This window comes from Ochotona curzoniae, unplaced genomic scaffold (genome assembly GCF_017591425.1).
Source record: "Ochotona curzoniae isolate NIBS_2020 unplaced genomic scaffold, NIBS_Ocur_1.0 contig_1071, whole genome shotgun sequence".
Lineage (NCBI taxonomy): Eukaryota > Metazoa > Chordata > Mammalia > Lagomorpha > Ochotonidae > Ochotona > Ochotona curzoniae.
This window is the reverse complement of record NW_024464939.1, coordinates 334054-355755: the sequence shown is the minus strand read 5'-3', so window position 1 is coordinate 355755 and position 21702 is coordinate 334054.

Below are 21702 nucleotides of genomic sequence, written 5' to 3'. Positions count from 1 at the left end.
AGAGTAAAGGTATCCTGAATGTTAATATGATAAAATTGGAAACCCATGTTTTATGATAAAGGAGGAAATGTACCAAATTTGTCCATAAAACTGATCCTGGTAGTATAAAAATAAAACTAATTAGAGATGAATTGAACAAAATAGTGTTCTATATACAATTTGCAAGGGAAAAAATAGCTGCTTCATCAGGTAATGTTTATCTGAGTCAATATGATATCAACTTATAGATGAAAATGGAATATGTGTGTCCATTGCAAGTTTTTGGATTGAAGAGGGGGACACGGTGAAGGACCAAGAAAATATAGCAAAAAGAAACCACAGAAAGTGTTGAATTTGACATAAAATGCATTGAGTTACAGATAAGCTATTACAAAGTAGTTATATAAATATCCAAAAAGATTCAGATTGTGTCAGAAATCAATCTAGCCGTATATACTGGAATTATATAAGACTAATAAAAGGGTTTAAGGATTATGGAAACCAGAAGTCACAGAAATAGAGAACAGCATTTGTCTTACAATTTAAGCATGTAACAAGATCTATTAAAGTTAATACAATGCAGGATGTGACGTTAGAGACTTTGTGATAAATGTGGCATCCACCTAAAATGTTTAACATGATGATATAGTTGATAGCTTTACTGGTATAATTCAATATATTTCATTAACCTTGTACATTTAAAATTACTATTTTTTTAACAATTTATTTTTATTGGAAAGTCAGATATACAGACAGGAGGAGAGACAGTGAGAAAGATCCTCCGTCTGATGATTCACTCCCCAAGTGGGCTCAACGGCCGATGCTATGCCAATCCGAAGCCAGGATCTAGGAACTTCTTCCAGGTCTCCCACACGGGTGCAGGGTCCCAAGGCTTTGGGCTGTCCTCGACTGCTTTCCCAGGCCACATTCAGGGAGCTGGATGGGAAGTGGAGCTGCCGGGATTAGAACTGGCTTCCATATGGGATCCTGGGCGTTCAAGGCGAGGACCTCCGCCGCTAGGCCACACTGCCGGGCCCAAAATTACAATGTTTTAAGAACTTAAATTCATGGCATATCCCTCAAAATGAGAACACGTAGCAAAACTATTGGGCTTTTATTTCAGCATTTATTTGATAAGTAAGTAGAAAGCTAGAGGGTAGTTAAGCAGAGGTGTATTTGTAATGCGTATTACTTGGTTAGTTTGTGTTTTTTCAATTATCTTGAAGCAGTTCTATTTTCTACTTGAGTAATGTTTCTAAAAAATACACTGCTAGAAAGTAAGAAATTTGAACAAAGAAAAATTACATACTTGGAATTTTTTAATGTTCATAAATAACAGTTGGGTTAAAAAGAAGAGTATAATGATTTAGGAAGTACATTAACGAAGTTAGTATTTTACATGTTATGAGATGGTTGCTATGATATAAAATGTCTCTGCTATGCAATCTTCAGTAATGCTCGAATTCTCTGTGTAAGTGTAATTTTTTTTGAAAACTTAAAGTATTTTTGAATTTTATATCTTAGGAAAAGTGATGCAATATAGCAGTTCTATACTCTGAATTAGACATTCAGGACAGAGAAAGAAGACTCTGATTAAAAAAAAAAAGACTAGATTTAGAAAACAAAAATTAGATGTATTTATTTGAGTTACAGAGAGAAAGAGGTGTTGCGTCTTCTGGTTCACTCTGCAGATGGCCTAAACAGCCAGCACTGGGCAAGGCCACAGCCAGGAGCTTCTTCTGGGTCTGCCACATGGGTGAAAGGGGCCCAAGCACATGGGCTATCCAATGCTGCTTTTCCCAGGCCATTAACAGGGAGCTAGATTGGAAGTGGAGCAACCTGAACACTACCAAGCTCCAATAAGGATTGCCAGAAGCAGTGGCCATAACTGTACCTGCACCACAAACCCAAAAGGCAGGATTTTCAGGAAAACCCAATGAAGGGCCCGGTGCAATGGCTTAGCAGTTAAAGTCCTCGCCTTGAGAGCACCGGGATCCCATATGGGCACTGGTTCTATTCCTGGCAGCCCTGCTTCCCATCCAGCTCCCTGCCTGTAGCCTGAGTAAGCAACTGAGGACGGCCCGTAGCTTTGGGACCCTGCACCCATGTGGTAGCCCCGGTAGAGGCTCCTGACTCCTGGCTTCGGATTGACTCAACTCCAGTTGTTGCAGCTGCATGGGGAGTGAACCATCGGACGTAGGGTCTTCCTCTCTGTCTCTCCTCTTCTCTGTATATCTGCCTTTCCAAAAAAAGAAAACCTGATAAAGAGTTTTGAAACTTTCACAAGCATTCAGCATGGCATGAGGAACATATTGTGACAAAGTATTTTCAACTTTCGTGTCAAAAATCTAAGAATTGTGCTTGGTATATGAATGATGTTAATCATTCATAAAAGGCGATGTATTGGGATTGGGTGTTGCCCAGTTCTAGCCTGAGCGAATGCAGGTGTTTTGTTGTAAGTGAGCCTTTTCTTCCTCTCGAAGCAACAGCATGAGTGAACTCAGAGCTTGGCTAAGACTGTCCATGAGCCATGTTTGTTATCTAAATGAAATCAGCTACCTAATTTGGGGCAGAGGAACAAGGGCATTCAAGGATTCAAGGAACAAGGATTCAATCACTTGAAAATTGTACATGAATATTTTGAAGGGACTGGAAAGCCATGTGCTTGCTGCATAGTATTACTTAGTTTTGTCTAAAGTACAAAACCAAATTGTACTTGTTTCTTGTTATTTGGGAATTGTGAATTTCCTGCTTTGTATGAAGTCAAGTAGGCTTAGCCCAGAAAAGCGTTGCCAGTACTCTGATTTTTTTTTTAAGATTTACTTAATTATTTGTTAGGCATTTAATCTCATCCATTGGGCCATTCCCCAAATGGCTACAACAGTCCTGTCTGGACAGAGCCAAAAGCCAGCATTTCATCCAGGCTCCCACATGAGTGGCAGGGTCCCAAGCACCGGGACCGTCTTCCACTCCCTTCCAGATGCAGTAGCAGACTGCAGGATGGGAAAGGAAGCAGCACTCTGCAATGCTAGGATCACAGTTGTACCTTAACCCATTGTGCCCCCAGGTGGTTAATTTTATATCATTTTGGGACACTTCTTAATCCAAATATTTGATAACATGGTTTGGATTTGAATTGAGTATGTCCTTCAACAGTTCAGGTGTTGGAAGCGTGGTCACCAGTTTTCTTGGTAAAACATATTGAAACCTTTGAGACAGAAGTTGTTCATTGATGATACTGCCCTTGCTGGGATTAAAGTTGTTAGTATGTGGCCCTGGTTAGTTCTCATTTGTCAGAATAAGACCAAGCTCTCTCCACCATGACTTCCATCTTGCCTGGTGCTCTAATGTTGTCCCATGCTCCCACCATGATGCCATCCTTCATGATGTGACACAGCCAAGAAGACCCTCACCAGAACCAGTCCCATGCTGCAAGGGTTTCAGCCTCTAAAACTCTGGGCTAAAGCAGCCTCTTTATTCATCACTCAATCTCAGGCATTTAATTACAGCAGAAAAGGATGTAACACATTTGGTCAAACATTCTGGGTATCTGTGAAGTTCTTTTTGGATGAATTTAACATTTTAAACTGATAGGCTGAATAAAGCAGACTGTCTTCAATGTGGGTGGACTTAACCAATTGGTTGAAGACCTCATTGGAACAAAAGCCTGGCTTTTGTTAGAGTGGTTAGGCTGCTGATTGGATGCCCAGATCTCATTGGAGCACCTGGTTTGAGTCTCCACTTACCCAGCTTTGTGCTAATGTGTATCCTGGAAGACACCAGGAGATGGTCCAACTGCTTGGATCCTTACCACCCACTAGAGAGACCTGGATTGAGTTCCAGGCTTCTGGCTTTGGTCTGGCCTAGCATTAGCTGTTGAAGTTGTTTGGGGGAATGAATCAGCAGATGGGAGCTCTCCCTTTTTCAGGGAGAAAAAAAAAATTTAAAAGATATAAAATAAGTAAGTTTTATAAAGACTGGACCTCTTAAATAAAAGAGAGTTCCTCCTGTTTGCCTTTTAGTAAATGTTTCATTGTTTTGTTTTCCTGCTTTGAAATTGAACTAACAATTCAATAGTTCATGCTGGCAGAGGAAGCTGATGGCCTTTGGCCAGGAACTCACTGTCGACCCTCCCAAGTCTCCAGCTTGTGGTTTTAGATCTGGAGATTTCTTAATCTTCAAAATGCTTGTGAGCCAGTGCTTCATACAGACACACACCAGGGAAATTTTGAAACAGCTTATGAAAAATGTGTATAAGAAACGAGAGAAGTTTATTTGAGTAGAAAAGATATTTTGAGGGATTGGCATTGTGGCACCACACGTTAACCTACCACCTTTGACACTGGCATCCACTTTGAGTTCAGATCCTAGCTGCTCCATTTCTGATCCAGCTCCCTGCTACCTGGGGGAGCAGTGGAAAATGACATTGTTTTTGAGTCCCCAGCCACCCATGTGGGAAATCCAAATGGGATACCAGGCTCCTGGCTTCAGCCTGACCCAGCAGTTGGAAGATTATTTGTTCCTGTCTCTCTTTCTGTAACTCTGCCTTCTGAATAAAGAAGTCTTTAACATTTTGAAATGCATGCATAATCTTTTCATAATACTCGTATTCCATGAACTTTTAAGCCTCATTGTATGCAGAGGTTTCCAATTTTTTTACACCTAAGTCAACTTTTAATTCCGTTCTCACAAACACTTTGCAATCATAAATGTGTACTCTTACTATATTGACTGCTTTGACATCCCTTCCTCAGCATTTTCCCCCTCTCTTTGCTGTTTTTACTCTTTCCTATCTGAAATATACTGCGTCCCTTAGTGCTCTATCCCATGCCCATTTCTCACTCTACATTTTTGACCAACTTCAACTCCATGACTTCACTTACAGCAACTCTGTATAAATCAGATCTATCTCCTAAGTTCCAGAGTGAGTTAGAATTCTCCAGAGAGGAAGAGAACTTCCAGCAGCCTATTGGCTGCTGGGAAGTCCAGGGCCAGTTCGGACTCCATGCTTGGGGTCCTGGCTCCAGGCATCATGACCACTCGGTGAGCTAGGCCTCAGCCTGCCTGGGCTCCAGAGGCTTTTCCCTTCCTGGTGAGTACGCTGAGAGGGCAACTGTGAAGAACTGGGCCAGCTCAAGCTCTACCCACTGCCAACATCCTTTGGAGGGTGTGACCTTGGGGCCTGGATAAGAGAACTTTCAGCAGCCTACTGGCTGCTGGGTGTTCCCAAGCTGAGTTGGACTTCATGCTTGGGGACATAGCTCTAGCCATCATGACTACCTGGTGAGCTCGGCCTGCCTGTTTTGCCCTGCAGTGAGCTCTGGGGTCTTGAGGGGTATGAAATTGCTTCATAGGTATGTCCATGTTGAGCCCATGGTGCTTGTGATTTGCAAATAAATCCTGAAGGACTCTCAATGACAGAGTAACTTTTCCTTGAGGGTAAGCGAGGGTACTGACCTGGTGGTTTGGAGGAAAAAAACTGGATGATTTTTATGGGTCAGAGCCTACTTATGAGTCCTGTGTAGAACATGTTATCACCAAACAATGCTGACCACCACACACCAGTCCGTGCTAAAGTTAAGGCTGGGGGCTTACCTGGAAGGCCCATATCCTAGTACCTGACAGAATGTTGGAACAGGGGAGGGGTCACATTAAGCAGGTTCATGACACTAACCAGCACATAAGAGAACCATTTCTGGGGATAGATTCTGTGGGGGATGTGTGGGCCCAACCTTGTAGAAATAACTAGTCCCACTGGTTAGCTCAAGAGTTGGGGTGGTGATAGGCTGAGCTAGGTGTGACCCAAGAACCTGCCATCACTCACGGGTAAAGTAACTAACAACAGTCTGTGCTGGTCAAGGCAACAGCACCTGAATGTGCATCCTAAAATAGGGTTTGGGGTGGGCCGGGTTGCAGTGTTCACCAGCTCATACAAGGCCAAATGGAAGGCCAGACTATGCCGGGCACTAGCCTAACACCCACTGACATGTATGAAAACTGGGTCTGGGAGTGGGTCAAGTGGGGGAAATTTGGGAAACTCCCCTAATGGGCTACAACTTTCACTGATGAACACATGATCCAGGTCTGGGGGCTGGGCAAGCTGGGCAAAGTAGCTCCAATAGCTGGCTAATTTGTGGCTTGGTTATGGAAGGGAATGGACCAGGCAGGGCAGAGCAAACCTTAGCTCACAAGCAAAACTACAGACCAGGATGGAGCACAGATCATGCCGAGATAGGCTCTTAAAGCTACTGGTCTGCATGAGCCAGAGATGCTAGGCCACAGCATGTAAGGCAAAGGCCAAGACAGGTGAAGGGCTATGCCAAGCTGGGTCAGAGCAACCACCGGCACACGCGCAAGCTATGGCTGGGAACAGGCCTGGTTGGAGAGCTAACAGGACACCCTAGCTGGGTTGAGTTTCCTACTGGTGAGTGCAGGAATCAGAGTGAGGGCTGCAGTCTGGTCTGGATATGCTACAGTCTCCCTTGGCACAAGTGTGGACTGGGACTGAACACACCAAGCCGGGCTAGACTCCAGCACCATCTGATGCTCTGTGGGACCAGGGTAGATGTAGGACGGACTAGGTTAGATTCCTACCCCTATTGAGCCATGTGTGAGCAGTGTCTGGATATAACTGATCCTTGGCTGGGCTGAAACATCCAACAGTAAAAACCAGAATGGGTTGAAGGCCAGTCAGGAAAGGCCACTGTTCCTGGTAGGACAGGAAGTGGACTAAATAGGCCTGGCTCAGGGACCCACAGGTATGTGCAAGATCTGACACTGGGGGAGGTTCTGATGGAGAAGCTTGGGCAACTCCTCTGTCGGGACACAATCCCTGCAGGTGAGCGCAAGAACCATGATAGGGAACAGCCCAGACCAGGCCAAGGAAAGGTACCCACTGGCATACAATTAGCATAGGTCAGGGGCAGACCAGGCTGAATGAATTCACATTACCCACTGGCGAATTCGAGTGCCAGAACAGTGTGGGTTGTGCCAGGTTCGGTGTCAACACATACCAGTACACAATACAGCTAGGATTGGGTGCCCACAGGGATGGGCTAGACTGTAACCCTCACCAGTGTCAGCTGGAATTGGGGTGGGCCAGGCCAGGCCAAGCTACAGCACCCACTGGCAAATGCCAAGGCAAGGTGGGGCTATGCCAGACTGGGCCGCAGCACCCAACCAGCACATGCAGAAACCAGGGAGGGAGAGGGTAAAGCTGGGAGAATGTGGAGGGCCCTGCTGCTGGGCCACCACTCCCACTAGAGAGCATGAGTTGGGATGGGGACAGACCAGATTGGGTAGGGCTACAACACCCATGGGCCAAGTGTGAGCCAAATTAGGGAAAAGCCAGGCTTGGTTGACTGTCCCTTACTGGTGCAAGCATGAATCAGAATGGATGAGGGTTAGCTGGGCTTTGCCACAGCATCAGCTGACAGATGCTGGCACTGGGGGCTAACTCTTTCAAGTTAAACTGCAGAACCACCTGGGGAGTGCATGTTCTGGGAGCGGGAGTGGGCCCAGGAGGGAAATAGTGGGCACCTCCCTCTTGGGTTAGCACTCCCACTGGACAGCATAAAAACCAGGACTGGGGCAGACCTGGTTGGACAGAAAGGCACTCACCAGCATGTGTGTGGACTGGATAATGGGCCTGGTTGGGTTGAACTAAGCTTACTAAGCCCATTGACACATAGAAGAGATGAATGGGATGTGGGACAGACTGAAACAGTCTGCGGTATATGCAAGCAAGCATGGGAACCAGGGCAGGAGGCGAATCTGGTGGGAGTTATTGTGGGTTGCTCCGATTAGGCTGCAGCTTTCACTGGTTTGTGTGAGGGCCCAGTGTGTGCTGGGCAGAGTCAGGATGGACTGCAGCACCCATTGGTTCATGTGGAAGACAAGGCAATTGTAGCCACCAGCTGATTGGACTGTGCAGGGCCCTGTACTGACAAGCACACACAAGAATTAGGACTGGGATCACCCCAATCTAATTGCCAGACTCAGAACCCCAACCATGAAGAGAAGTACAGTTCCATGCTCTGACCATGGAGTCCTTGTATCAAAGCTGAGCCTCCTCAGCTCAGAGGCTCAGACGGAGCAGTGGATAGCATACCCAGGTGCACATAGAGAACATGGGCAGTCCATCAGAACCTACAGAGGATACCTGGTACCACATCAGAGGATGGAGCACAAAACAAATCAATCAACAGTCCCAGCCATATGTTGGCAGTGAAAATCTGGGCAAATGGAGACTCTAGGGTGGACTGTGTCAACCAGTGGATTCTGTAGCAATTTTGTTGTGCTTGGAATGGTAAGATTGGCAGTAATTCAGAACTGTTGATTTATCAAAACCACTGGAGCAATTCCCTTGGAGCATGCCCCACATCAGGGACCTGGGATGGGGGGGGAAACTGGGTGGAGCTTTTTTCTATATCTCCCCTTTACCCTGGATGCAGAAAAAAAAAAGAAAAAGCAATAATATGGAAACAATAGTCCTTTTTTTTTTTTTGAACAATAGTCTTACCCATTTTCCTATAGCCCTTGACCCTTTGTGCCCTAATCAACTATGTAAAGATTGTCAAAATAAAGCAAATTAAAAAAAAAAATCTCCATAGAGAAGCAGAACTGACGTACAAAATGGGTATGCCAGAAATATAGGAATTGGTTCACGTAGTTATGGAGACCAAGAAGCCCAACAGTATGCAATACGCAAACGGGAAAAGCAGTGATATTCAGTTTAATGCATGAGAACCAGGAGCACTATCAGCTGAACACAGAAGACAAATGTCCCAGCTCAGGAGGCCGCTCTCCCTCCTTTACCTTTTAGGATTGGATTGTGCAACGCGACATTGTTGCAGACAGATCTTTTCCAGTCAGTTTACTGATTCAGTTACTAATCCCTTCAATAGCAAATAATGTTTTAGCAAGCTCAGCCCAATAAAGTTGGTAAAATTTATTGTCACAGAGTCATACAACACCCTCTAGGGTGGCTCCAGTTGGATTGTTCCACAGCTCCATGCGCTTCATGTGCCTAAGTTGATCTCATTATCTTTTGTTCATTGGGTGGGTCTTTGGCTTGCTTATTTTTGTCTGTTGTTTTTAAATAACATATAGGTGTCTCTAGGTGGCTTTTTTAGCCTCAGTAAATGGCAACACTGCATATATTCTTGTACCTGTATTCATCTGTATTCCTATTTGCATCCAGCCCGAGAGCATCACCTATCTTGTGAGATTTTTCTGTTTTCTGTCCAGAGACATCCAACTTCTTCCTGTCAGGAGTTTTTCACTAAGTGCTTCTTTCACTTGGGGAAAAAATGTTCTTCAAATCTTGGAAAAATAGCAAATCTTGCAAAATTTAGTATTAAAACCGGCCTTTTGGGCCCGGTGCGGTGGCATAGTGGTTAAAGGTCCTCGCCTTGCACGTCCGGGATCCCATATGGGCGCCGGTTCTAATCCCGGCAGCCCCGCTTCCCTTCCAGCTCCCTGCCTGTGGCCTGGGAAAGCAGTCGAGGACGGCCCAAAGACTTGGGACCCTGCGCCCACGTGGGAGACCCGCAAGAGGCTCCTGGCTTTGGATTGGCATAGCATCGGCCGTTGTGCTCACTTGGGGAGTGAATCATCGGACGGAAGATCTTCCTCTCTGTCTCTCCTGTCTGTATATCCGCCTTTCCAATAAAAAAATAATAATAAAAAAAAATCTTTAAAAAAAAAACGGCCTTTTATATTTGTTAATATGATAGCATCCTCCTTTTACTTCTTTTAGATATAATTTTGATGTTTAATCCACATGCTAAACTACCCAGCCAATACACAGCACCCCTGACCTCCCAGCTGCTCATGTCCAGAACATTAGTGTGATTTATAACTATTTTTTTAAATCCTTATTTGCATATCTCAAAAATCTATCCACTCATCTGTCATCTCCCTGGCACTATTGTAGATTCAAGCTTTAATAATTTCTTTTCTATGTTATAAAAAACATATTTCTGCGCCTGGCTTGGTATCCTACTGGCTAATTCCTTGTTTTGAACGCATCAGGTTCTATGGGCATATGGGCACTGGTTCTAATCCCAGCAGCCTCGCTTCCCATCCAGCTCTGCTTATGGCCTGGGAAAGCAGTGGAAGAAGGCCCAAAGCCTTGGGACCCTGCATCCGCATGAGAGACCCAGAAGAGGCTCTTGGCTCCTGGCTTCTGATAGGCTCAGCTCTGGCTGCTGCAGCCACATGGGGAGTGGATCAACAGACGGAAGATCTTCCTCTCTATCTTTCCTCCTCTCTGTATATCTGCCTTTCCAATAAAAATAAATAAATCTTTAAAAATATATATTTCTGTTCTGTTTATAAGAAAGTAAGAGTGACTGTGATGGAAGTCAAGTCAATCAAGTCAATTTAAATGTTAAGTGCTTATGTAGTTTTTTTTTTTGGTATAAAATATACACTTACATTCTTCTCAGAGGGCCTATTTAAAGAATCTACTCTTTTTTTTTTTTTTTTTTTAAGAATCTACTCTTGATGTAATCTCTTTTAGCCTTTCTGGGTCTTAATGCCTTGAACTCCCCCACTCTCTTTTCTCCTGCAATAGAGAGGCTGCTTTTGGAAACAGTGTCTCACCACCAGAGGGATGTCATCCGCCATCATTCCTGGACAACATTATCCAGAGTCATTTATAATTCTTAACCATTGATTCTTATTAGAAGCATCTTACATAAATATTTCTTATATAACTTCTGGGGACAAATCAGTTTCCAGCAGTTAAGAGAATCATGCCCAGGATTAATTGCAATGGGTTCTTTTTTCCCCCCTGTTTCCTCAGCTGTCACTCTCGGTTAGAGCACTTACAGAGATCTAAGCAGCACGGCAGCTCATTCCCGTGTGCAGCTTCAAGGATATTCCTGGTCTCTTATCCATATCACATCAGTACGTTTTTGAAATCAAGTTTCTTGGCAGTTCCTGTACCTACCTCATTATGCCTTGGCTTTATCTTTTTATATCAAATGTAAAGATTTAAAAGCATATTTTAAAATTACTCTTACTCAAATAGTTACTCGGAAGTCCAATGTTTGATACATATTTTTTTCTAAAAATAGAGTGGATTTGAGACTAAGGGAATGAGCCATACATATGAGGGAACTGCCTTCCTACCACATGAGGGAACTGCTGCCACCTTTATAGAACCTTTAGGAGACTTGTTGGAATATCACTAGATAATTTAAAGTAGAAATTGTAACTGGCTGCATCAGAATTATCTAAAGAGCTTTGCTCTGACTCATTGTTTCAGAGATTTTTTTTTTATTTGAAAGGCAGAATTACAGAGAAAAGAAGACAGAGAGAGATTCTATCTGCCAGTTCACTCCTCAAATGGTTAGCTGCAACAGCTGGAGCAGGGCCAATCCAAAGCTAGGAGCCAAGAGCTTCTTCCTATTCTCCAATACTTTCTCTTGGGCCCTTGCACCATCCTTTGCTGCTTTCCCAAGCCATTAGCAGGGAATTAGATTGGAAGTAGAGCAGCTGGGACTTGAACCAATAACCATAGGGTATGCAGGTGTTGCAGGAAAAGGCTTAACTTGCTATGCCACAGCACTGGTCCCAGTTTGGATTCATTTTGTTTCTAATAATGATGACCTAGTCTTTCTACCAGAAAAGACTGCGATTGGAACCAGGCAGGCGGATTCCTAAAAAAGTGAATGACTACTGTGCCGCTCTGAGTAATAGCCTTTTCATGATCCTAAGCCTTCAGCTTGCCACTGATCTTCCTTGAGGCCTTTGAGTGGAGTGCTTCATCTCGCTCCGAGTCCCTTTGTGACTCTACATTTTCTCCATAAAGTCCCAGGATATCCAAAATGACTTATCTTGCGTTGGAATTATTGTTTTATGTTACCTAATAGTCCAGAGTCAGGGCTGCTTTGCAAAAGAACGGACTGTTTCTAGCCTTTATGTGAGCTGCCGATTTCCCTAGGATAAATTTATATGGAGTGGTAATTTAATAATTAAGAGATGGACCTCAGCATTGGAAGTGACTTATTTTATGGCTCTTCCTCACTAATCTTATCTTCCTAATTCTTCAGACACTCTAGGGAACTAGGATAATAAAAAGGAAAATTAAAATAATTTGGTAAGGTAATTCTTACAGTATTTTTATAGTGCCGCACAAAGAAAGTGCTCGCACATTTTAAGAGTGTAGTCATAAAATATGGAAATGAATAATTTTTCACGTAAATAACTTTTGAGCCATGGTGAGATGGCTGATTTATTCAATCTACCTCATATTTATTAAGTACAGGTTTTTACTGTGAAAGAGCTGGGGGAGAAAGTCTTGTCTATGGCCATACCACCCTGAGCACTCTGATCTCAGAAGTTAAGTAGAGTCGGGCCTGGTTAGCACTTGGATGGGAGAAAATCTTTATTCCTGATATTCCCAAGTGTTAGCGGTCTACAATGTTATCAGTTGAAAATTCAAATCATCCATTAAGACAACTCCAAGGCCGACTCTGGTCTAGCATTTGCCTATCAAAATAGTGTTGGTTCTGCACAAGCAGATCTGGGTTGTGTTTTTTCCTGAGATTTAAACATCAGAAAACGGTTCCCATAATGGAAGGACATCCACATTCCCTCGGGACTTGAGGTCTGATAGCCGTGCTGCTCATTTTGTGTGTTTTCTGCCATTGCCCGCATCTCACTATTCTCTGTAGTCTCATGGCGGAGGCCACTTCAGTTGCTATTTTCATGGAATTCACACAGTCAATTTTCTTTGAGTGCAATTAGGGTGATCTTATCCAAAGATAAGAAAATAAAAGGTAGATTGTGGACAAAACAATTTTTTTTTACCTATATGTACAAAAGAGTGTGTATGGAATAGACATGATTTATGGTGCCTTTATGATAAACTCCAAGTCACTATTTACTAATATACCTTTAGTTTTAAAAATAAACTAGTTAGGGCCCAGAGCAGTAGCCTAGTCACTAAAGTCCTCGCCATGCACATGCCAGGAACCCATATGGGCACCAGTTTGTTGTGTCCTAGCCACCCCTCTTCCCATCTGCTCCCTGCTTGTGGCCTGGGAAAGCAGTCAAGGATGGCGCAAAGCCAGAGGAGACCTGTAAGAAGTTCCTGGATCCTGGCTTCAGATAAGCTCAGCCTCGGCCATTGTGGCCATTTGGTGGGCGAACCAGTGGATGGAAGATCTTCCTCTCTGTCTCTCCTCCTCTCTGTATATCTGCCTTTCCGATGAAAATAAATAAATCTTTTTTTTAAAAAAAAATGAACTGATTAGTCTTGTATCCTGTTAAATCTCCTGTATCACATGTGTCTTTTTAGTTTTTTTACAGAATTCATTTCAAACTTAGAGGGAGCGAGAAGAGAATGTATGCACTTTTGTGCACTGCTCAGTCTCCAAATGCTCGTGGAACTGGGACTCCATCCAGATCTCCAGTGTGGGTGTCAGGGATCAGGCCTTGAGCCATCACCTTCTGGTGTCTGAGGTGCATCAGCAGGAAGCTGATTTGGGGGCAGAAGAGCCAGCACTCGAAATAGCATTACACTATGGGATGTGAGCGTGTCAAATGACAGTCCAACCCACTCTGCCACACTATATTTCTCCAAATATTATAAGTACCAAATAAATATTCGTAATATAGCAACATAAGGACTACTACAAATAAAGTTAGAACAGAAATTCTGTCTTAATATTAAGAAGTATTAAACATTTTTATTTGCTCTAAAGGTAATGGTTAGTTTTCCTTTCTTATAAGGTTTACTGAATTTGCATGTAGTAACACATATTGCTTCTATTTCTACTCTGAATTGACAGCCAAGCAATCAGAATCCCTGAGGCTCATATTAACAATTGCAACTTCACAATGAGATTTAAAAAAAATAATTTGGGGCCCAACATGGTAGCCTAACAGCTAAAGTCCTTGCCTATGCACGTGCTGGGAACCCATATGGGCACTGGTTCTAATCCCAGCAGCCCCACTTCCCATCCAGCTCTCTGCTTGTGGTCTGGGAAGGCAGTTAAGGAAGGCCCAAAGCCTGTGGGAGGCGTGTTAGAAGCTCCTGGCTCCTGGCTTTGGTTTGGTGCAGCTCTGGCTGTTCTGACTGCTTGAGGAGTGTATCAACAGACAGAAGATCTTTCTCTCTGTCTCTCCTCCTCTCTGTATATCCCATTTTTCAATAAAAAAAAATAATAAATAGATTTTAAAAGGTTCTTTAAGGGCTGACATTGTGGTTCAATAGATTAACTCCAAGTGCCAGGATCCCATATGGGCATTTGAACACATCTTAGCAGCTCAAGCTTGCTGCTTATGGCCTGGAAAAGCAGTGCAAGACAACTTAAATCCTTGCGAACCTGTGCCCGTGTGGGAGACCTGAAAGAAGCACTTGACTCCTGGCTTCAGGTGGGCTCAGCTCCAGCCATTGTGACCAGCTGGGGAGTAAACCTGCAGATGGAAGATCTTTATCTCTGTCTCTCCTTCTCTTCACAAATCTAACTTTCCAATAAAAAAATAAATAAATTCTTTAAAAACAACTAAAAGTTTCTCTCTATCCCTTCTTTGCACTGCTGTTTACTGAAAAACTCCTACAGTCCAAGAACTACAATATACATTGGGTTAATATTTGAGAGCTATAGATATGTCAATTTAATTATAAGATCAATTCTTACAGGTGAAAAATAACAAATCTATATTAATATGGAGAGACTGAAGCAAGTGATCTCAAACATCAGGAAAACCTTTTGGAAGAAGAAATAGGGAAAGGAAAGGCAGATGAAATCCTTGCCAAAGTGCAACCCCCCTTAGATGAGGCGAGGGCTGGAAACACGTAATTGGAGTAGATGATCACAATGAACAGAGTACTTTCCAGATTCCAGAGCAGATCATCCTAATGCGGTTGAAAAAGAGTGACTTTGGAAGACTATTACCAAGCATTCCAAAGACTGATAACAAAAAGGCAGTGAACTCGTACTTAATTTGTCATGGTCACTCTCTGGGGTCTGGGCACATGCTTCATTCTTAAAGATTTATTTTTTATTATTTTTTCATTGGAAAGGCAGATATACAGAGAGGAGAGACAGAGAGGAAGATCTTCCGTCCGATGATTCACTCCCCAAGTGAGCGTAATGGGCCGATACTACGCCAATCCGAAGCCAAGAGCCTCTTGCGGGTCTCCCACGCGGGTGCAGGTTCCCAAAGCTTTGGGCTGTCCTCGACTGCTTTCCTGGGCCACAGGCAGGGAGCTGGAAGGGAAGCGGGGCTGCCGGGATTAGAACTGGCGCCCATATGGAATCCCGGGCGTGCAAGGCGAGGACCTTTAACCACTTGCGCCACCGCGCCGGGCCCCACATGCTTCATTCTTAGCACGCAGCATCTATATATGAGAGAGGCAGATGGGTCTAATAACTGTCATTTGAGGTAGAAATCAAGCCCAATAATTCATGGCTTCATGCATTGGCTCAAATTTGAATTGCCACAATTTCTGTCTGGGGCAAGAGACAGATCAAAAACCTCGTTAGTGTAGCATCTGGCCTCTGCTTATGAATGTGTACCAAATTAACTCGTGTCTTCCAAGCTAATCCTTTGCACGCATTTACTTCATTTATGCGCGTGCTTACTCCCACCTAGCCTCAATCCTGACTCGCCTTCGGATTGCTGCTGCTGACACTCCAGCCCTTGTTGAATTTAACCCTACTTCCTTGTGCCTGACAATCTGTAATCCTTTCTCCACGGGGATTCAACCGGTACCTCTGATTATTGGCTCCCAATTCTTCACTGGCTAATCACTGCTTTTATAACATCACAATGTCAGTTCTTCCTAGATTCCCTTGCTGCTGTACATCAACAGACAGACTATATTCATGGAATCTGGAACAACTGACAGTTTGCCCTAATCAGTTTGTTTTACCCCTATAGCAACCCACTTTGTACTCTCTCCCGTTGAATCTCGCACGGTTCTGATGCACTGCCTTTCCTTGTAGAAATAGTGTCTCTCAAGTCCTCAAATCAGAGCCAGTCTGAACTGTCATAAAAAAAGCACAGAGCTGTTTCACAAGGTAAGAAAACTAGGATTAAGTATCATGTGGCATAAAAGAGGTACGGAGCCTTACGAAGATATAAATTATAAAGTTATAGTGATAATAGTTTCTCCTTACATGTCCACTCTGCTTTCCTCCATATTTTTGAAGTGTTTTATCTTCTTTTTAATGTTGTTTACAAAATTGACATGGACGCATGCCTGTATGTGCCCATGAATAAAGTGGGGAGGTTCATATTCACAGGAAGGTTGGTAGGACATGCGTTTTAGGCCTTCCCGTCATTTCCTGTGTCTGCAGGGCAGAGAAAGGGAGGGAACACTTCCTACTATCAAACTACGTCAAACCCCCAGGGTTGGGGGATGGTCATCGATGATGCCTTAGATTTCTCAAGGTGGGGAAGTCTTCTGAGAGTGTTACTTGAGTGTTTTTTTTAATATAGATTTATTTATTTTTATCTTCCGTCCACTGATTCACTCCCCAAATGGCCTCAATAGTTGGAGCTGAACTGATCCAAAGCCAGGAGCCAGGAATTTCCTCCAAATCTCCCACTCGTTTGAGAGGTCCCAAGGCTTTGGGCCATCCTCCACTGCTTTCCCAGGCCACAATCAGGGAGCTGGATGAGAAGCAGGGTTGCCAGGATTAGAACCAGCACTCATATGGGATCCCGGCACACGCAAGGTGAAGACTTTAACAGGCCCTACTTGAGTGGTTTTGATAGTTCTAAGACATCGTTGGCTTTGTTGCTCCTGGGTTAAGAAAATCCTTCCAAAGTCTGTTGGCTAATAAGGTCCATCTTAGTATATCCACAGACCCAGGAACATGCTGCAAAGCTTGCGCAGGATAATTGTCTAACCTATTATACATTCCATGCTCTGATGAGGCAGTTGACATCCCCTACTGGCCTAGATGAGCTGGCTGTCTTGTCCTCCATGTGCATATAGACATGCTATCCACTGCACAGGCATCAGCAACTGAGGAGGCCTGATACATTCACTCCAAGGTCAGACGTCACTTCCTGTGTCTTTCCACTCTGGACATGGTCTGAGTCCAGGGGTCTAGTCAGACTCCTACAAGAAACCTCACTTGGTGTGACCTCAGACTTGACTCATGTGTGCCAGCCAGTGCAGGTTCAGATTTGTTCTGTCAGCTATACAAGCCAACGCACATACCAGTGGATGCAGCTTCCTGGTCAGTTCCACCCAACCCCATTTGTCAAGCAAACTTACAGGTGCTGCAGCTCAACCCAGCCAGCATGCTACAAACCCAGTCCTTGCACCAACCAGCAGATTGTATAGCTGCAGTGGAGGTGACTCTCATTAATACCCCCCATGCCTGCCCCCAAACCCAGCTGATTTTTTAATTAATAATAGTAAACTCATTTTCTTTTTGTTGATGTTTGCAAAGTTGAGAGGGATGCATGACCATATAGACCACCAATTAGGGTGGTGGGGAGCATTGAGGAATTGGGGAAAGTAGATGAGACAACTACCTTAAATCTCCTTTTTATGGAATCTAGGGAAAGTGGAGAGAAGAGAGCCGCTCCCAGCAATCCAACCACATTAGCATCCAGAGTGGGGGAAGGCCACCTGATGTCATCCCAAGGTTCTTGATGTGGTGCATGTTCCAAGAACACTGCTTGATACTGCTAAAGTGGTTTTTGATACATCTGAGATACTGTTGATTGTATTGCTCCAAGGTTGAGGAAATCCTTCCGTGGTCCATCGGCAGACATAGTCCACCTTAGAGTCTCCACTAGTTCAGATAATTTTCCTGGAGAGCTGTCCTATTTGTTCTGCCCTCCATTATATTAGATGTCATCTGCAGGCATTAGTGAACTGCTATTTGATCAGGTCCACCTCCAGCTGCTGCTGTCATGCTCATTAATGGAGGTTGTAGGCCATCAAAAAGGTGCCTATGATTTCCCTGCTGGGCTGACTCCCAGCCCAGGACCTTGCACTTTCCCAATGGTTCTATGGTATAATCTGACAGGACTTGCCCCCAGTCCCAGTACTTGCTAGCTGAGGCTGCGACAAAGCCCAACCAGCTTACCCTTACTGTGGCTCCCTTATGCCCCAGTTGACATGGTCTCTAATCTCAGCCTGACTCTCCCCTAAATTAGCTCACGTGCAGGCCAACACATGTTGTAGCCCTGACTAGCCTGGTCTGCCCCGGTCCCAGCTCTCAAGTTCACCAGCAGGAGCAATGGCACAGCAGGGGAGCTCCCACAGCTGCCCTGCTGGGCTTGCTCCTTTTCCTGGGTCTTACATGTGCTGATGAGAGCTGCAGGAGCTGGTGGGAGCTATGTCCTAGATTGTCATGGCTCTCCTCACCTCAGCATCCACCAGCAGGTGCTCATGCTGGCACGTGCTGCAATCTAGCCCAGCTCAGACAGCCAGTCCCCATCCTAACCCTAACGTGAACTGGCTGGTATTGTGGCCCAACCTAACCTATTCTGCACACCACCCTGGTTCTCACATCTGTCATTGAATGCTGTGAACTGACCCAGCCTTGCCCCACTCCCATTTCATTCATGAAAACCCATAGGTATGATAACCTAGCCTAGCGCAGCATGGCTCACACCCAATCCTGGTTCCTGCGCAGGCCGGTGTGCTATTACTTGACCTAGCCCTACCCATTTCACCCTCTACAGAGCCAACCCACACACCTGTGAACAAGCGAAGCAGCCCTGTCCAGCCTGACCAATATTCTAACTGCAGATAATTGTAATAATCCTAGCACTATTAAGAAATCACACATATAAACCACAAAATATCCAGAAGAAATTTTCAGTAATAATTATTTTTTATTTTGAAGATTTACTTATTTTTATTGCAAAGTCAGATTTACAGAGAGAAGGAGAGACAGAGAGGAAGGTCTTCCGTCTGCTAGTTCACTCCCCGAGTGACCAGAAAGGCCAGAGCTGAGCCAATCCAAGCCAGGAACCAGGAGCCTCCTCTGGGTTTCCCATGCGGGTGCAGAGCCCCAAAAATGTTCTTGTTAATTTAATAACATTGTCCACTATTTTATTTCAGACACAAACGTTTTCTTAACATTTGGAAAATTATTCACTCTAAACTCTTCCACAAATTTGCTTTGTCTATAAAAAAGCATTCTGCATATAAGCAAAACTAAGATCTTTGTGTAAAATTTATGATTTTCTTCTTACTCAAAGATTTTCAAAATATGACCTTAATAATTATTCTTCGAAGAATAATTAGTAGGCATGGTAGCCTACTGGCTAAATTCCTTATCTTGTGTGTGTCAGGATCCCATATAGGCACTTATTCATATCCCAGCTGCTCCACTTTCCATCCAGCTCCCTGCTTGTGGCCTGGGAAAGCAGTCAAGGATGGCCCAAAGCCTTGGAACCCTGCACCCATGTTGGAGACTCAGAGGAGGCTTCAGGCTCCTGGCTTTGGATTGGCTCAGCTCCAGCCATTGCAGCCACTTGGGGAGTGAATCATTGGAAGGAAGATCTTCCTCTCTGTCGCTCCTCCTTTCTGTAAATCTGCCTTTCCAATTAAGATAAATAAATCTTTTAAATAAATAAGTTGAAAAAATTTTCTCTTATGTGTTATCATTGATAGCTGTTATGGTAATACATTGCTGCTGCCAGGCCTATCTTCTGATCTTCATGTAGAGTATCAATATAATTTTAATTATTTTTCATAATTATTTTATTTTATAGATGATGCTTACATGGTTGAGGAGAGTGCATATCCATGTGGACCACTGATTAGGATGTGAAGGATCAAGGAATGGGGAAAGTAGACAAGACTACTGCTTTCAATTTTTCTTTATATTTTACCTATATCTGGGGGAAGGAGGGAGAGAGGGGGAGAGAGTTGCTCCCAACAGCCTAACCAAACCAGGGACAGCCACTCAGTGTCATCCTCGGGTCCCTGGTGAGGAGCATATTCTGAGGGTACTGTGTAAGTGGTTTTGATAATTCTGAGATGCTGTTGATTTTGTTGTTCCAAGGATGAAGAAGGCCCTCCAAGGTCCATTGGCTGACATAGTCCACCGTAAAGTCTACACTCACCCGGATACCTGCTGTCAAAGTTCGGCCAAGAGTATTGTTCTTTCTGTTCTTTCCTCCATGGTTTTAGACATCCTTCTTAGGCCTCAATGAGCTGTTACATTGTCTAATGTGCATCTATGCCCGCTGTCCATTGCATAGACTTCAGCAACTGAAAAGACTGAGTTCTGATATGCATTCCATCGTCAAACCACAGATCCCATCCTTTTTCTCTGTAGTTGGAGTCCTGAGTCCAACAGACCAGTTCAGTGGGGGTCCCTAAAGAAACCTCACCTAAGGTGTGACCCCAGATCTAACTTCCATGTCAGTAACTTCTGTGTACCCAGCCAGTGTAGGGCTAGCTTATTCTATTGCCATATCAGCCTAACACAAACTGGTCATTGCAGTTGCTTGGTCAGTTTTGTCTTCAGACGCATCTGATACTCAAATCAATGGATGATGTGCCTAGTCTAACTCTGCCCACCACACACTCAGCCCTCACGTACACCAGTGGGAAATACAGCCAAACTGAATCAACCCAATAACCCCACCAGGCCCGCCCCTAGCCCTAGCTCCTGCACATGCTGGTATGCGCACCAAACTGCTCTGATGTGTCCTAAAACCCATTCACCTCCAATACACATCAATGGGTGCCACAATCTAACTCAGCCCAAATGACTCCACTATCTAGCCCACACTTAAGCCAGTGGGTACTGCTGCCTACCCAGCCCAAACCATCCCTAGCCTTGGTACAATAACGGGTACCCCTCCTACCTCCCTACCTGTTCATGGAACCCAACATGTGTGCAAGTCCCCAGACCCACACCAATAGCACCCGCATGAGTCCTCAGCCTCTGGAGCTCATGGAAGGAAGCCATTGGTGGCTCCATGAGCAGCAGGAATCCCAATATAATTTTATTATTATGATGATTTCTTACAGCTTCATGCTACATTTGGTTAAATATAGAACCATTTCCTATATTTAAAGAATGTAATTAGCAGGTACTTGAAGGAGAAAGAGCGGGACAGGCAACAAAATGTTGTGTTATCTTGAAACTGGAAAATATAAGACAATATACTCTTGATAGCTTGCACAAAGGAATCTAGAATTCCTGATGGCTTGATTTTAGTCTGGTGGAAGCCATCTTGAACTTCTGATCTCTAGAACTGTAATCCAATAAATCTGAATTATTTTAACTTCGTGGTAATTTGTTATAGGAACAACTGGAAGCTAATACATCAGCCCCATGCTGTTCTACTTACACGGCAAGGGTGGCTAGGAAGTGTTGTTTATCTGAAATCCCAGGAGGAAAAGAGAGTAAGCTTATTGGTAAATGAATGCAATTTTTAATAAGGAGTACTCTTTAAAATTTTAAATGATAACAAGAGATGAACACCGCAGCAGAAAAGTTGCCCATACCAATAGTCCACTAAAAACATAGAAAGTATTAGGAGTCATTAAGAATAAAACTAAATAAGCTGCAAGGAAAGTTTTCATTTGAATTGTCAAAATAAAAATAGAAAATAAAAAATATGGCCTGTTATTTTTCTAGGATACTAAAAAGTAGATAGCATCAGACACCATACAAGTCAGAATTTTTAAAAAATTGTTTTTCAAGTTCCAGAGGGTAATTTCACAATAACCAGCTTAACAATTTAAAAGTATGTATAGATTTTGAT